We start from the raw sequence: 16141 nt of genomic DNA on the forward strand, positions 1-16141 counted from the left end.
ACTTTGTTTGTCTATGTATTCACACATGTATTATGTTTCCGGTAAATACAATTCTAGCATGAATAATAAACATTTATCATGATTATAAGGAAATAAATAATAACTTTATTATTGCCTCTAGGGCATATTTCCTTCAGTCTCCCACTTGCACTAGAGTCAATAATCTAGTTCACATCACCATGTGATTTAACACCAATATTCATATCTGTATATGATTAACACCCATAGTTCACATCGTCATGTGACCAACACCCAAAGGGTTTTACTAGAGTCAATAATCTAGTTCACATCGCTTATGTGATTAACACCCAAAGAGTACTAAGGTGTGATCATGTTTTGCTCGTGAGAGAAGCTTAGTCAACGGGTCTGTCACATTCAGAGCCGTATGTATTTTGCAAATATTCTATGTCTACAATGCTCTGTACGGAGCTACTCTAGCTAATCGCTCCCACTTTCAATATGTATCCAGATTGAGACTTAGAGTCATCTGGATCAGTGTAAAAGTTTGCACTGATGTAACTTTTACAACAAACTCTTTTATCACCTCCATAATCGAGAAACATTTCCTTAGTCTTTACTAAGGATATTCTTGACCAATGTCCAGTGATCTACTCCTAGATCACTATTGTACTCCTTTGCCAAATTCAGAGCAAGGTATACAATAGGTCTGGTACATAGCATAGCATACTTTATAGAACCTATGACTGAGGCACAGGGAATAACTTTTCATTCTCTTTCTATTTTCTGCTGTGGTCGGGATTTGAGTCTTACTCAATTTCATACCTTTGCAACACAGGCAAGAACTCTTTCTTTGACTGTTCCATTTTGAACTATTTCAAAATCTTGCCAAGGTATGTACTCATTGAAAATCTTATCAAGCGTCTTGATCTATCTCAATAGATCTTGATGCTTAATATGTAAGTAGCTTTTACTGAGGTCTTTTCCTTTTTAAAGAACTCCTTTAAAACACTCATTTATGCTTTGCAGAAAAAATTCTACATCATTTCTGATCAACAATATGTCACTCACATATACTAATCAGAAAGGCTGTAGTGCTCCCACTCACTTTATTGTAAATACAGGCTTTTCAAAAAGTCTGTATAAAACCATATGCTTTGATCAACTCATCAAAGCGTATATTCCAACTCCGAGAGGCTTGCACCAGTCCATAGATGGATCGCTGGAGCTTGCACATTTTGTTAGTACCTTTAGGATTGACAAAACCTTCTGGTTGCATCATATACAACTCTTCTTTAATAAATCCATTAATGAATGCAGTTTTGTTTATCCATTTGCCAGATTTCATAAAAATGCGGCAATTGCTAACATGATTCGGACAGACTCATAGATACGAGTGAGAAAATCTCATCGTAGTCAACACCTTGAACTTGTCGAAAACCTTTTTGCGACAATTCTAGCTTTGTAGATAGTAACACTACTATCAGCGTCCGTCTTCCTCTTGAAGATCCATTTATTCTCAATTGCTTGCCGATCATCGGGCAAGTCAACCAAAGTCCAAACTTTGTTCTCATACATGGATCCCATCTCAGATTTCATGGCTTCAAGCCATTTTGCGGAATCTGGGCTCACCATCGCTTCTTCATAGTTCGTAGGTTCATCATGATCTAGTAGCATGACTTCCAGAACAGGATTTCTGTACCACTCTGGCGTGGATCTTACTCTGGTTGATCTACGTGGTTCAGTAGTATCTTGATCTGAAGTTTCATGATCATTATCATTGGCTTCCTCACTAACCGGTGTAGGTGTCACTGAAACAGTTTTCTGTGATGAACTACTTTCTAGTAAGGGAGCAGGTACAGTTACCTCATCAAGTTCTACTTTCCTCCCACTCACTTCTTTCGAGAGAAACTCCTTCTCTAGAAATGATCCATTCTTAGCAACGAATGTTTTGCCTTCGGATCTGTGATAGAAGGTGTACCCAACAGTTTCCTTTGGGTATCCTATGAATACACATTTCTCCGATTTGGGTTCGAGCTTATCAGGTTGAAGCTTTTTCACATAAGCATCGCAGCCCCAAACTTTAAGAAACGACAACTTTGGTTTCTTGCCAAACCATAGTTCATAAGGCGTCGTCTCAACGGATTTTGATGGTGCCCTATTTAACGTGAATGCGGCCGTCTCTAAAGCATAACCCCAAAATGATAGCGGTAAATCTGTAAGAGACATCATAGATCGCACCATATCTAGTAAAGTACGATTACGACGTTCGGACACACCATTGCGCTGTGGTGTTCCGGGTGGCGTGAGTTGTGAAACTATTCCACAGTTTTTCAAATGTACACCAAACTCGTAACTCAAATATTCTCCTCCACGATCAGATCGTAGAAACTTTTATTTTCTTGTTACGATGATTTTCAACTTCACTCTGAAATTCTTTGAACTTTTCAAATGTTTCAGACTTATGCTTCATTAAGTAGATATATCCATATCTGCTCAAATCATCTGTGAAGGTGAGAAAATAACGATATCCGCCACGAGCCTCAATATTCATCGGACCACATACATCGGTATGTATGATTTCCAACAAATCTGTTGCTCTCTCCATAGTACCGGAGAACGGTGTTTTAGTCATCTTGCCCATGAGGCACGGTTCGCAAGTACCAAGTGATTCATAATCAAGTGGTTCCAAAAGTCCATTAGTATGGAGTTTCTTCATGCGTTTTACACCGATATGACCTAAACGACAGTGCTACAAACAAGTTGCACTTATCATTATTAACTTTGCATCTTTTGGTTTCAATATTATGATTATGTGTATCACTATGATCGAGATCCAACGAACTATTTTCATTGGGTGTGTAACCATATAAGGTTTCATTCATGTAAACAGAACAACAATTTATTCTCTTACTTAAATGAATAACCGTATTACAATAAACATGATCAAATCATATTCATGCTCAACGCCAACACCAAATAACACTTATTCAGGTTCAACACTAATCCCAAAAGTATAGGGAGTGTGTGACGATGATCATATCAATCTTGGAACCACTTCCAACATACATCGTCACTTCACCCTTAACTAGTCTCTGTTTATTCTACAACTCCCGTTTTGAGTTACTAATCTTAGCAACTAAACTAGTATCAAATACTGAGGGGTTGCTATAAACACTAGTAAAGTACACATCAATAACATGTATATCAAATATACTTATGTTCACTTTGCCATCCTTCTTTTCCGCCAATCACTTGGGGTAGATCCGCTTCCAGTGACCAGTCCCTTTGCAGTAGAAGCACTTAGTCTCAGGCTTAGGTCTAGACTTGGGTTTCTTCTCTTGAGCAGCAACTGGCTTGCTGTTCTTCTTGAAGTTCCCTTTCTTCTTTCCTTTGCCCTTTTTCTTGAAACTAGTGGTTTTGTTAACCATCAACACTTGATGCTCCTTTTTGATTTCTACCTCCGCAGCTTTCAGCATTGCGAAGAGCTCGGGAATAGTCTTGTTCATCCCTTGCATATTATAGTTCATCACGAAGCTCTTGTAGCTTGGTGGCAGTGATTGGAGAATTCTGTCAATGACGCAATCATCCGGAAGATTAACTCCCAATTGAATCAAGTGATTATTATACCCATACATTTTGAGTATATGCTCACTGACAGAACTGTTCTCCTCCATCTTGCAGCTATAGAACTTATTGGAGACTTCATATCTCTCAATTCGGGCATTTGCTTGAAATATTAACTTCAACTCTTGGAACATCTCATATGCTCCATGACGTTCAAAACGTCGTTGAAGTCCCGATTCTAAGCCGTAAAGCATGGCACACTGAACTATCGAGTAGTCATCAGCTTTGCTCTGCCAGACGTTCATAACATCTGGTGTTGCTCCAGCAGCAGGCCTGGCACCCAGCGGTGCTTCCAGGACGTAATTCTTCTGTGCAGCAATGAGGATAAACCTCAGATCGCGGATCAAATCCGCATCATTGCTACTAACATTTTTCAACACGATTTTTCTCTAGGAACATATCAAAATAAACACAGGGAAGCAACAACGCGAGCTATTGATCTACAACATGATTTGCAAAATACTACCAGGACTAAGTTCATGATAAATTTAAGTTCAATTTAATCATATTACTTAAGAACTCCCACTTAGATAGACATCCCTCTAATCCTCTAAGTGATCACGTGATCCAAATCAACTAAACCATGTCCGATCATCACGTGAGATGGAGTAGTTTCATCGGTGAACATCATTATGTTGATCATATCTACTATATGATTCACGCTCGACCTTTCGGTCTCCGTGTTCCGAGGCCATATCTGCATATGCTAGGCTCGTCAAGTTTAACCTGAGTATTCTGCGTGCGCAACTGTTTTGCACCCGTTGTATTTGAACGTAGAGCCTATCACACCCGATCATCACGTGGTGTCTCAGCACGAAGAACTTTCGCAACGGTGCATACTCAGGGAGAACACTTCTTGATAATTTAGTGAGAGATCATCTTATAATGCTACCGTCAATCAAAGCAAGATAAGATGCATAAAAAGATAAACATCACATGCAATCAATATAAGTGATATGATATGGCCATCATCATCTTGTGCTTGTGATCTCCATCTCCGAAGCACCGTCATGATCACCATCGTCACCGGCGCGACACCTTGATCTCCATCGTAGCATCGTTGTCGTCTCGCCAATCTTATGCTTCCACGACTATCACTACCGTTTAGTAATAAAGTAAAGCATTACATCGCGATTGCATTGCATACAATAAAGCGACAACCATATGGCTCCTGCCAGTTGCCGATAACTTGGTTACAAAACATGATCATCTCATACAATAAAATTCAGCATCATGCCTTGACCATATCACATCACAACATGCCCTGCAAAAACAAGTTAGACGTCCTCTACTTTGTTGTTGCATGTTTTACGTGGCTGCTACGGGCTTAAGTAAGAACCAATCTCACCTACGCATCAAAACCACAACGATAGTTTGTCAAATAGACTCCGTTTTAACCTTCGCAAGGACCGGGCGTAGCCATACTTGGTTCAACTAAAGTTGGAGAGGCAGTCGCCTGCAAGCCATCTCTGTGCAAAGCACGTCGAGGGAACCGGTCTCGCGTAAGCGTACACGTAAGGTTGGTCCGGGTCGTCTCGTCCAACAATACCTCCGAACCAAAGTATGACATGCTGGTAGGCAGTATGACTTGTATCGTCCACAACTTACTTGTGTTCTACTCGTGCATATAACATCAACATCAATAACCTAGGCTCGGATGCCACTGTTGGGTTTCGTAGTAATTTCAAAAATTTTCCTACGCGCACACAGGATCATGTGATGCATAGCAACGAGAGGAGAGTGTTGTCTACGTACCCAACGCAGACCGACTGCGGAAGCGATGACACGACGTAGAGGAAGTAGTCGTACGTCTTCACGATCCAACCGATCAAGCACCGAAACTACGGCACCTCCGAGTTCGAGCACACGTTCAGCTCGATGACGATCCCCGGACTCCGATCCAGCAAAGTGTCGGGGAAGAGTTCCGTCAGCACGACGGCGTGGTGACGATCTTGATGAACTACAGCAGCAGGGCTTCGCCGAAACTCCGCTACAGTATTATCGAGGAATATGGTGGCAGGGGGCACCGCACACGGCTAAGGAATCGATCACGTGGATCAACTTGTGTCAACTTGTGTGTTTAGAGGTGCCCCTGCCTCCGTATATAAAGGAGGAGAGGAAGGGAGGCTGGCCGGCCAAGGGGGGGAGGCGCAGGAGAGTCCTACTCCCTCTGGGAGTAGGATTCCCCCTCCAATCCTAGTCCAACTAGGATTCCTCGGAGGGGAAAAGAGGAGGAGGGGGCCGGCCACCTCTCCTAGTCCTAATAGGACTAGGGGAAGGGGGGGGCGCGCAGCCCATCTAGGGCAGCCCCTTCTCTTTTCCACTAAGGCCCACTATGGCCCAAATAGCTCCCGGGGGGTTCCGGTAACCCTCCCGGTATTCCGGTAAAATCCCGATTTCACCCGGAACACTTCCGATATCCAAATACAGGCTTCCAATATATCAATCTTTACGTCTCGACCATTTCGAGACTCCTCGTCATGTCCGTGATCACATCCGGGACTCCGAACAACCTTCGGTACATCAAAATGCATAAACTCATAATATAACTGTCATCGTAACCTTAAGCGTGCGGACCCTACGGTTCGAGAACAATGTAGACATGACCGAGACACGTCTCCGGTCAATAACCAATAGCGGGACCTGGATGCCCATATTGGCTCCTACATATTCTACGAAGATCTTTATCGGTCAGACCGCATAACAACATACGTTGTTCCCTTTGTCATCGGTATGTTACTTGCCCGAGATTCGATCGTCGGTATCCAATACCTAGTTCAATCTCGTTACTGGCAAGTCTCTTTACTCGTTCCGTAATACATCATCTCACAACTAACATATTAGTTGTAATGCTTGCAAGGCTTATGTGATGTGTATTACCGAGAGGGCCCAGAGATACCTCTCCAACAATCGGAGTGACAAATCCTAATCTCGAAATACGCCAACCCAACATCGACCATTGGAGACACCTGTAGTACTCCTTTATAATCACCCAGTTACGTTGTGACGTTTGGTAGTACCCAAAGTGTTCCTCCGGTAAACGGGAGTTGCATAATCTCATAGTCATAGGAACATGTATAAGTCATGAAGAAAGCAATAGCAACATACTAAACGATCGGGTGCTAAGCTAATGGAATGGGTCATGTCAATCAGATCATTCAACTAATGATGTGACCTCGTTAATCAAATAACAACTCATTGTTCATGGTTAGGAAACATAACCATCTTTGATTAACGAGCTAGTCAAGTAGAGGCATACTAGTGACACTTTGTTTGTCTATGTATTCACACATGTATTATGTTTCCGGTAAATACAATTCTAGCATGAATAATAAACATTTATCATGATTATAAGGAAATAAATAATAACTTTATTATTGCCTCTAGGGCATATTTCCTTCAGTAAGCACAGGAGCCGGGCAACCCAACTATTGACCAAAGACATGATTTAGATCCAATGCATATAATGCTAAAATTCGGGGTGCCGAACTGTACTGTAAAAGTGTTTGGACTTTGTTGCCATAGTATGGGGCGCAGCGAAGCCCCTGGCCAATTTAAAGCGTACCAAGGTGTACGGGTGCAATCGAGAAGAATAGTAAAAAAATGAAGTAGTAAGCTAATGCCACGTAGGTTGGGCCGCAGATTGTTTTCATTATAATTTGATTAATACGTCAAAGCGTACTTGTACAAATAGTGCGATAAGCAACCGGGCTATTTAACATGCTGAGATCAAGGGGGGAGCTTGTGTGTGGGTCCTGAAAACAGGTAGAAGGATCGTCGATAAAAACATCTAGAAATTCCCCCATGCGTTTGTGCTACTTGCCGCCTTGGTGTATCCATCCTTTGAAAGGACCGATGAGCAGGCCCCCATGAGGGGCCTGTGGAAAAGAAACCTGAAAAGGATAAAAAGAAAAGTGAAAGTATGTGTGTCCAGGGAAGGTCGAGCCGTATTATAGACCACAGTCTGGCTATGCCTCCGTCTCTGCCCATGGTATTTTTAGTGCGTAGTTATGTACACGCGGTACGTACGCCGCCACTTGGTCGAGACTGAGATGGAGGTCGAATTGCTAGTCTAGCTCCTGATGAGTTATTGTCATGCTGGGGAGTAGTCCGGAGTCATTTGACAGTGTTCGGGAACTTGGCCGCTGAATTAAAATTCTGCCTTAAAAGGCCGCTCTGTACTTCCGCTGCCAGGGCCGTGGTGTGCTCCTCAGTACGGAGGGAGCGCTCCATGTTTCCATTGACTGGTATGACACCGCGTGGTCTAGGCATCTTGAGCTTGAGATAAGCATAGTGCAGCACAGCATTGAATCGAGCGAATGCGGTTCGTCCGAGCAGTGCATGATAGCCACTGCGGAAGGGGTCGATATCGAAGATCAACTCTTCACTTTGGAAGTTGTCCGGAGATCCGAAGACGACCTCCAATGTGATTGAGCCTGTGCAGCGAGCCTCTACACCTGGTATAACTCCTTTAAAGGTAGTTTTGTGGGCTTGATACTTGATGGATCGATGCCCATTTTGCGCACTGTATCCTGATAGAGCAGGTTGAGGCTGCTGCCACCGTCCGTGAGGACTCGCGTGAGGTGGAATCCATCAATTATTGGGTCGAGGACCAGTGCGGCTGAACCACCATGATGGATACTAGTCGAATGGTCCCTGCGATCGAAGGTGATCGGGCATGATGACCATGGATTAAATTTTGGGGCGACTGGCTCTATCGCATAGACGTCCCTGAGCGTGCGCTTGCGCTCCCTCTTGGGGATATGGGTAGCGTATATCATGTTCACCGTTTTGACCTGAGAGGGAAACTTCATCTGTCCCCCTGTGTTCGGTGGACGGGGTTCCTTGTCCTCATCCTCGCTTTGCGACCCCTTCTCCTTATTCTCAGCATTGGACTATGTGACTTAGGTCATCGGCATCCGGAGGTCAGACGTATGTACCTTGGAAGTTATCGTGAAAGGCGTCTTCCAGATCCTCCTAGCTGCCAATGGAGTTTTCGGGCTGGTTGTTCAGCCAGTGCCGAGCTGGTCCCTTGAGTATCAGTGGGAGGTATTTGATGGTGTGAAGATCATCACCGTGGGCCATATGAATATGGAGAAGGAAATCTTTGATCCATACCGCGGGGTCTGTTGTCCCATCATATGATTCGATGTTCACGGGTTTAAACTCTTCTTGGAATTCATGCTCCATTACTTCATCAGTGAAGCAAAGGGGGTGTGCGGTGCCTCTATATCGGGCCACGTCACGACGTAGCTCGAATGGAGTCCGTCTGCGGTTTTCGGCCCGGGCATGATTATGCTTGTCACGCCCAGCTAGGTAGCCGTCGTCGCATGTAGGGGCACGCCCCCGCGATCCGTAGATCGATCTGGTCTGTCCTGCTCTACTGTCCAGGTCCTGTCGCAGGTCATATGTATATCCCTGAGTAGTTTTATCTCTGCCTTTACGGCGAGGTAGTACAGGCTAGTGTTCCACTTCAGTTGCCGCTTTGTCCCGGCCACGTGGTGGTCGGTCAGCCGTATTGTGCTGATGGTACGGGCTCCATCACCTCGTCATCGAATTGAGGTAGCAATTTGCGCTTCGGGTAACTTTTGGTTGGGCGCTTGAGGCCGTATTCCTCGGCTGCCAGGACATTAGTCCATCTATCGTTGAGCAGATCTTGATTAGCTTGAAGCTGTTGCTGCTTATTTTTCAGGCTCCTTGCAGTGGCTATTAGCCGGCGCTTAAAGCGCTCCTGCTTGAGAGGTTCCTCAGGCACGATGAAATCCTCGTTGCCGAGGCTCACATCATCCTCGAAGAGCGGAGATAATTACTGTCCTCCGAGTCTTTGTTTACGTCCTCTTCATTGGGGCTTACTCGCCCATCTTCCCGTTCGTCCTGTTCGAAAGTTGGCTCAACGGGGTCTTCATTGTCTTCGGCATCATCCAGAGTATTGTTTTCTCCTGTGCTGGTATTGCTGTCTTTTCCACGACGTGGTTTAGAGCGGCGCCGCTGACGTCGGCGCTTTGGCTGTATCTCAAGAGGTTTATCCTCGACTGGATCTTCCTTGTCGTCGCCGCTATTCTCTTTGGGTGTATCCACCATGTACACATCATACGAACAAGTGGCCGTCCAGCGTCCGGCGAACGACGGGTTTTGGGCCTCCTCTTCTCCGGCATCGTCATCCATACCGTCGATGATTTCAGAGTCATAATCGAGCATGTCTGTTAAGTCCTCGATAGTGGCTATAAAGTGGGTGGTGGGTGGGACGTAAAATTCCCTGCTCTCAGCCCCTAGCCCGGGCTAGGCGTAGTTTGGACGTTGCTCCTCTGTAATGATAAGGGATCGCATTAAGTCCAAAGCCTCGCTTAAAGGCGAGGTTTGATCAGAGAGAAGAGAGTCCATGGAGTACGGCGGGAGGGAGACCCCCAGGCCGAACTCACACGATGTTGGTCCCGAGGATTCAGATCCAGTATCCGGGGAAGAGTCCGGCTTCGCGATGGATGCCGGTGACACTACTTCCTCTGACTCTCCCATACTGGGGCTAGTGGCCGCAGATGGTCCGGCGAACTCAGGGAGCCCATCTTCGGATCTGGCGACACGCTCCGGATCTAAGGACAGAGCGGGGGTCGGGGGCGCGAATCCTTGAAAGATCAAGTCTCCTAGGATATCAGCGACATAGTCCAGATTTCCAAAACTAATCTGGTGGCCTGGGGTGTAGCTGTCGACCTGCTCTAGATGGCCAAGCGAGTTGGCCCGCAATGCGAAGCCGCCGAACACAAAGATCTGGACGGGAAGGAAAACCTCCCCCAGGGCAGCATTGTTCTAGATGATTGATTGAGCCATCGACCCTTCTGGTGACGACGTAGCGGAACTCTCAATGTAAGCACCAATGTCGGTGTCAAAACCGACGGATCTCGGGTAGGGGGTTCTGAACTGTGCGTCTAAGGTCGATGGTAACATGAGACAAGGGACATGATGTTTACCCAGGTTTGGGCCCTCTCTATGGAGGTAATACCCTACTTCCTGCTTGATTGATCTTGATGAATATGAATATTACAAGAGTTGATCTACCACAAGATCGTAATGGCTAAAACCCTAAAAGTCTAGCATGTATGATTATGATTGCCTCTACGGACTAAACCCTCCGATTTATATAGACACCGGAGGGGACTAGGGTTGTCCAAAGTCGGTTACTGAGAAAGGAATCTTCATATCCAAACGCCAAGCTTGCCATCCACGCCAAGGAGAGTCCCATCCGGACACGGGAGGAGTCTTCTGTCTAGTATCTCTACTCCTAATGAAGCAGTTGATGAATAGTCTTCCGGTTTATTTTCGCTGGTTTTTTTCGTCTCTCCTCCCACCTTCGTCTGGTTTTTTTTTCGTTTGGTTTTTTCGTCCCTCCTCACCCCCACGCACGCTCCTCCATGAAAAACTCGAGTGACCCCATATGCCCTATCCCTAACCCGCTCTCGTCTCCCTCAGACGCAGCCGGCCGCGGAATCGATCTCATCTCCGATCTCCCTGCCGCCGACTCTTCGTAGCCGCCACCCACGTACGAGTTCGTACGTTACCGCCGTCGTCGTCCTAAGGTAGACGCCGCGGCCGCGTCTCCAGGGCAGGGCGGCTTGAATCCCTGTCGCCAGGATCGCCCCCGCCGACGTCCGAGGGGGAGACGACACCGCCGCGGTGATGGTACGTTTCATACGTAGTTCGTTTCGTTCGTCTCCACTATCGTAATTCATTCCGAGGAACCCATCTCGCCACCGTCGCCTAGACCCGCCCAGCTGGCGCATCGCCGTTGTCCGTCGTCCTGCACTAAGCTTGACGTCGCCCGCCTCCGTCCTCCCCATTCTCAAATACTCCTTTCTCAGGCGACGGTCTCTCTCTCTCTCTCTCTCCCGTTTCTTCAGGATTTTTTTATCAGCCGCGTATTTTGGTGCAGTAATCAGCAATGTGATATGTTGTTTGTCCGTTCTTTGTGCAGCTGTTGCCGGGGCAGCGAGATTCCTTTGGTTTTGTTGTTCAGAGACTGCAAAATTTGGGGAGAATGAGTTTGTGTGTTCCACAAGCATCAAGGTTCTTCAGTACAATGCTCAAGGTTCGGTGTGTATTTGTAAAATTAAGGGTCACTGCATTCAGTTTATGCTACCTCATATGTATGGTCCTTCCACTATTGATTCTTGCTTGCATATTATGTGTATATTAGAAATTAAGTTCCCCTAGTTAGAAGTAACCATAGATTCATGTTTTACAAAACTATTCGGGGAAGTTATTTTGTTTGTCTGTCGAAGTGTTGGGATTTGTAATTCGGTGGAAGAGGCAGAGGGCGCAAGGGGTCTGGTTGGGTTGGAAGGAATGGCAGCGATTTACGATGGCCCGGTGATGACTGAGACCTACTTCGCTGCTCTGGTAAAAAAACTTCTGCTTGAGCTCCAATCCCGGTCGGCTGGATACCCTTTAAGGACAAGCTGAAAAGTTTTTGCAAAACTCAAGTAAGAGCAATCAGCGGGGACTGCAACAAGCTGGCTCATGGCCTGATCTCACATGCAAGAGTATTTGGGAATTAGATTAGCATGGGAGATGTTCCCACCCAATTGCACGATATCCTTTGTAGCGAACGTGTGGAGCTGGGCTTGTAATGGGTGTATTAGCATTAAAAAAATTGTACGTTAGAGACTTAGAGTACGTAGCGCAAAATTTGAAATTCAGGACAGAGAAGACTAACCACGACTTGGATTCACATCTCCCCACATTCTTCAACTTTTTGTCTAATTTCTGCATCACCACTAGAGTTAACGAATCAAACCTACTGATGGAATTTGTCCTATGGGTGTGTAACATGAACATGTGTTACGAGAACAGCGATGTGATGCTCACGGAAGAGGAGGTCAAGGAGGTAGATGCGCTGATAATGCATTGATACATGTATGATATGTGCCCGCAAAAAGTTAGTGTAACAAAAATCTCACACCCAGTTTTAATTTTGCAACTTATTTTATTGCCTGTAGCAACACACAGACATTTTGTTTCAGAAATCAGTAGTAGTAAATTACTGAAAACCTTGTGTTTGATTTGATTTAAGTTCTCAGCTCATGCAGGGGTGGGCAACAAATCGTCTTTCACTTGCATCTCGTCAGTCGGTAAATCTGCAGTTTTTGAATGAGGTATATAGTTGAATTGTTTGGTACAGTGTGCAATATGTTTGACATGCCTAAATATTAATCAATATGATGTATCTCAGAATACCCTAAATTTAGAGGACAACTTCGCAATGGCAATCCGTTGTGGGACCTTATTGAAGGACGGGAGGAAAATGAATTATTGCACTATACAAAATTGTTAACCGGTATTTGACCATTACGACTTCTTCCCATCCTTCATATATCAAAGAAAAAACAAGTCAATTTGTCTTCACTCTTCACTGGTATTTCTTTGTGATGGCAGGCCCTTAATCATCATCTCCTTTTAATTCAAACATAATGCTTATGTGCAAAGAAGCATGTTGTTTGCTTATTTTTCTCGCATGTCTTGTGAAGTGACATGCTATTTATTGTATTCAGGTTACATCGGCTATGGTTCCTTCCTTTTTAGAATAGAATTGCCGACAGATGATCACTCAATCATGTTCTTATATATGGTAACCTTTTCTCACCATCCATTATCCGTGCGGTTATTCCTTTTGTACAAAAATCTTACCATTAGGGAATACTGTTCACAACTGCTCTGCTATTTGTGACTCGGTTCTAGGCGATGAAGGCAAACTATCTGTTTATTAGGATTTAATATTTGTTTACCAAGTGAAAGTAATGAACCCATTTCAACATACTAAGTGTATCTTTATGAGATCAAATGCTTGGAATTACGAGTATGGTTTCAGCATGTTTACAGAAAAATGCATTGTTTTACTCTACTCATCCGTTATTGACGACTTCTATAAGGCCATGTATTTTGTTGATATTACTTCGAGGGTAACCTATGGATGATGATCGAGAATCAGTTCTAAATTCAAATCAAGTGCAACTTTTCTCTGTATTAGTACTGAAACCATGATAATATTCTCAGTGTATGATCCTACAAATAAACCATTGCATTTCTCATTCTTAGCAACATTTGTAGATCCTTAGCAACTCTTGCACTGTTACTGCATCATCATGCAAGGTACTGTTTTGTATTGGATTTTGTTTCTCATGCTTGCTAAAAATTTCATTCATGTATTTGATTTCCTTTTCACTATTAGATGTTGAGAGCCTAAAGAATGCACTAGAATAGCGATGTGATGCTCACGGAAGAGGAGGTCAAGGAGGTAGATGCGCTGATAATGCATTGATACATGTATGATATGTTCTCGCAAAAAGTTAGTGTAACAAAAATCTCACACCAAGATTTAATTTTGGCAACTTATTTTATTGCCTGTAGCAGTGCAAAGACTTTTTGTTTCAGAAATCAGTAGTAGTATTTGATTTGATTTAAGTCTTAGTTCACGCAGGGGTGCGCAGCAAATCGTCTTTCACTTGCATCTCGTCAGTCGGTAAATCTGCAGTTTTTGAATGAGGTATATAGTCGAATTGTTTGGTACAGTGTGCAATATGTTTGACACTCCTAAATATTAATCAATATGATGTATCAGAATACCCTAAATTTAGAGGACAACTTCGCAATGGCAATCAGTTGTGGGACCTTATTGAAGGACGGGAGGAAAATGAATTATTGCACTATACAAAATTGTTAACCGGTATTTGACCATTACGACTTCTTCCCATCCTTCATATATCAAAGAAAAAACAAGTCAATTTGTCTTCACTCTTCACTGGTATTTCATTGTGATGGCAGGCCCTTAATCATCATCTCCTTTTAATTCAAACATAATGCTTTATATGCAAAGAAGCATGCTATTTGCTTATTTTTCTCGAATGTTTTGTTAAGTGACATGCTATTTATTGTATTCAGGTTACATCGACTATGGTTCCTTCCTTTTTAAAATAGTGCTATAAATCGTCGACATATGATCAATCAGTCATGTTCTTATATATGGTAACCTTTTCTCACCATGCATTATCCGTGCGGTTATTTCTTTTGTACAAAAATCTTACCATTAGAGAATACTATTCACAACTGCTGCTGTTTGTGACTCGGTTCTAGGGGATGAAAGCAAACTACCTGTTTATTAGGATTTAGTATTTGTTTACCAATAGAAAGTAATGAACCCATTTCATCTTACTGAGTGTATCTTTATGAGATCAAATGGTTGTAATTACAAATATGGCTTTCTCAACATGTTTACAGAAAAATGCATTGTTTTACTCTACTCATCCATTATTGACGACTTCTATAAGGCCATCTATTTTGTTGATATTACTTCGAGGGAACAGGGTACACTACGGATGATGATCGAGAATCAGTTCTAAATTCCAATCAAGTGTAACTTTTGCCTGTATTTTACTGAAACCATGATAATATTCTCAGTGTTTGATCCTACAAATAAACCATTGCATTTCTCATTCTAGCAACATTTTTAGATCCTTAGCAACCCTTGCACTGTTACTGCATCATCATGCAAGGTACTGTTTTGTATTGGATTTTGTTTCTCATGCTTGCTAAAAATTTCATTCATGTATTTGTTTTCCTTTTCACTATTAGATGTTGAGAGCCTAAAGAATGCACTAGAACTATTAGATGTTTTCCTTTTCACTATTAGATGTTGAGAGCCTAAAGTCATCTGATGGCTTTCAAGAGAGTGCATTCGGCGGAGCAGGTGGCATCCTATTCCTCTCCTTAGATGTCATTGTCTATTCTCGTGCGACCCTGACTACTCCGCGATCTCCCGCCTGTGATCCACCTGTGCAAGCAAATTTTATGGTACACTACTATCTTGCTTCCCTCTCCTATTGATCCCATTTGCTTAGTTCATAGTTGTGTTTTTTTATTTTTTATTTTGTTCTTCAGCCAAGGATATCTCTTTATTCTTGCGGCCAAGGCGGAAGAAGCCCTGGATGCAAATGGAGAGCCTCCTCTGCCATCTCAGCATCAGCCGTAGGACGACGCTACACCTTAGCGCGGTGGACAGCTCAAAGGCCGCTTCTGATGAGATCATCAATCTCAAAGATATGGACCTCTCGAACGACAATGCCATTGTTGTTGTAAAACATGGTGATGGTGTTTCAGTTGAAATAGGAAAGGGCAGTCGACCCGAGGCTACCCTTATTCAGGTTTCAATACAGGGCAGTGCCTTTATCGATGGAAGCCGTATCCTCTGACATAAGTAACTTATTCCTCCTTATTTATATCTTATATCTTCAACTGCAATGACATCAAAACAGTGTCAGGATTATAGACATGTATCGTCATTCGAATATTGTCCGATGTGGATCTTGTGATGCCAGACATCGGTCTATATCGCTCTTGTGACATCAGACATCATGCTATGGCTCTGATGACACTGGCGATGGAGCTGGGGCAATATTGTTAGGTTCTTATGCTCATAGTGATGTGGTATTGTCATGTTCTAAGGAGAGATTCAGAGAAAATTATAGAAGTTAGTATTAAATAATGTTATGTCAGATTACATGTTAGCTACACA

General features: G+C 43.6%; 1 non-coding gene across 50 annotated transcripts; it reads left to right on the forward strand.

Moving 5' to 3' along the window:
* Positions 1-11002: 11002 nt before the first annotated feature.
* On the forward strand, positions 11003-15916 carry LOC123155451 (uncharacterized). Of its 50 annotated transcripts, none has more exons than XR_006477394.1 (11): positions 11003-11256; positions 11549-11662; positions 12663-12728; positions 12806-12910; positions 13125-13201; positions 13681-13722; positions 13802-13918; positions 14042-14116; positions 14192-14296; positions 14512-15420; positions 15508-15916. It is a non-coding gene; the product is annotated as an uncharacterized protein (transcript). The 50 variants fall into 50 exon arrangements; XR_006477385.1 differs by having other exon boundaries at positions 14051-14116; XR_006477398.1 differs by having other exon boundaries at positions 13802-13896; positions 14051-14116.
* The last annotated feature ends 225 nt before the right edge of the window (positions 15917-16141 follow it).

Source organism: Triticum aestivum, chromosome 7B (genome assembly GCF_018294505.1).
Source record: "Triticum aestivum cultivar Chinese Spring chromosome 7B, IWGSC CS RefSeq v2.1, whole genome shotgun sequence".
Taxonomy (NCBI): domain Eukaryota; kingdom Viridiplantae; phylum Streptophyta; class Magnoliopsida; order Poales; family Poaceae; genus Triticum; species Triticum aestivum.